This window comes from Macaca nemestrina, chromosome 4 (genome assembly GCF_043159975.1).
Source record: "Macaca nemestrina isolate mMacNem1 chromosome 4, mMacNem.hap1, whole genome shotgun sequence".
Classification (NCBI taxonomy): Eukaryota; Metazoa; Chordata; class Mammalia; order Primates; family Cercopithecidae; genus Macaca; species Macaca nemestrina.
This window is the reverse complement of record NC_092128.1, coordinates 31,010,349-31,012,494: the sequence shown is the minus strand read 5'-3', so window position 1 is coordinate 31,012,494 and position 2,146 is coordinate 31,010,349. Positions and strand designations below refer to the sequence as shown.

Sequence of the window (2,146 nt, the reverse complement as noted above, 5' to 3'; positions counted from 1 at the left end):
TGCCATTCTTGACCCACGGCTGGCCCAGGATCCAAACTACTCTGGACAGGATGTTTGTAGCTTGGCCTGTGCTCTTGGAGAACCTTGACTTTTCACAATTCCTTTCCCTTTTGCTTGCTTCCCACCCGCCCCCCGCCTTCCTTTTTCTTTAAAGTAAAGTTGGTGAGGTGAAAGGCTCTTGCTAAGAGTTTCTCAGCCCAGAGGTTTTTTTTTTTTTATTCATTTTCTTTGGTTCTTTCTTAAGTGTTAATATTCCTGACACTAGCTGTTTTTTCCTCCCCATCCTACTGTAGGCTGAGTATACTAATCTCTAGACATTTGGAATTCACTTGCCTCAGGAGGAGGAGCTCAGAGCAATTTTGAGTGAAAGCTCAAAAAAGGCAATAGTTTAGAAGTACTCTCCACACATCTCAGAACCATTTTGTTCAAATAAAACAGTTTGGTCTAGAAAAAGTCACTCTAAATTTATGCAAGTAAGTAGCTTTTACATTTGGCTGCCAGGTGTGTGCCAGAATACCTTATGGAAGCGTCGACTTGCAAGATCCATAGGGGTATTTCCTGCGGCTTTCTCTTCACCTTGTAGCAAATCTCTAGCAGCCTGGACAGTAGATTCAAATTTTTCTCTTTATCCATTAACATGGAATAAAAAAGACCAAGAATAGGAACCTTTGGTGCCAAAAATCAAAAGGGGGAAAAATATATTTTATTTGATTTAAAGATAAAGTCCTATTGCTTTCAAATAAGTCGGAAGAAATAAAAGTTGAGGTTCTCATAGAAACCAACTCCTCCTTGCTCACACATAGCATTTGTGCCTGTTAGAGGCTGTCTGCACAGTGCCACTGTGTTACATAAAAGCTTGAGCCATGTAGGAGCTTTCTTGTCATTCAGAAGACTACAGCTCTAGCTTTTGACCTCAGATACTTTGTTTTCTGTGAATTTGTTAATGAAGGTATGAGGTTGTTTTGATATGGATAATAAAGAGAAATCCAGGGGGGAAAAAAAAAAAAAAAGCATTTGAAAGACACAGATCTCTCCCATGCCCAGTTGTTCTTTCTGCTAGTAGCTGGCGGTGACATTATTGCAGCTGCTGCTTATAGCAATCCCGAAAAATGAACATGGGCATTGGGAAGCAGACAGCCTGCTATCTCCAGTCCCCTTCCCAAACACACCCCCAGAGACAGCCTGGCAGGGTGGTTTACGGCCTGCTCTTGGGATGCCACAGGAAAGGAAAGGCCTCGTTAATCAGTGAGAGGTGTTTTTCTCCCCCTTAAAAATCATCGTTTTCAGATCTTGCTCTGCAATGGGGAGAATTATAAAAGGTTATTCCCATGCTGGCCTGATTGTTATCTTCTGTACCAGCTCCATCTAAAAATGCTTTTTTTCCATTTGGGAGAGTTTGTCTGTTGTCTAAAACTTAACAATAAATCAAATTCGGTGAAGCTGGTTTTGTACCTTGCCTGGCTAGACTGAGAGCAAGATATTCAGTATAAGGCCTCTAAGTCATCCCCTCCTTGCCTCTTCCACTGACTGTGGTCAGTGATTGAGTATTTAATACACATTTACCTTTAAGTCCTGAGAATAAGCAGTACTAGAATTCCTCATCAATACTCCACATGTTAACTCATACGCATCCAGAACTCTTGGAAAAGCAGGTTGTTGTAACAGGTTTGGTGTATCTGTTTTTGCTAGATTTTCTCCTCTCTGGCATTCATGTAGCAAACTGAATTATTGAGCATCTCCTGTTTGCCAAATACCGGGGATGTAGAGAGAACTGGCATATCCCTTACCTCAAATTACTGTAGAATAGGGATCTATCATTAACAGGCAAACAACTATTATGACTTGTATCAGAAACTCAAGGCATGTTTAACAGCCAAGCACCACACTTCCTGTCTGTAGATGCTTCGCTTCTCTTCCCCTTCCTTTCTTCAAAGAGAGCTGCAGTTTCCATTGCATTGTGAAGACTTGGTTTTCTTGTTCCTATTCCAAATTAACTTCAGTACCTGGTCTTTCAACAAATGCATCAAACATTACAAAATCCGAACAACCTAATAAAAGTCTATCCTAAAAAACTGGAGCTGTGACTAAAAACAGCTTCAGTCTCAGCTTCTGCCCAGTTCTGACTCCCCTGACTACAATTACCTGA

General features: G+C 41.1%; 1 protein-coding gene across 1 annotated transcript in view; it reads left to right on the top strand.

Moving 5' to 3' along the window:
* LOC105474726 (staphylococcal nuclease and tudor domain containing 1) overlaps positions 1 to 2,146 on the top strand; it is a 439,238-nt gene that overhangs the window by 324,817 nt on the left and 112,275 nt on the right. The gene's annotated exons all lie outside the window — the stretch shown is intronic.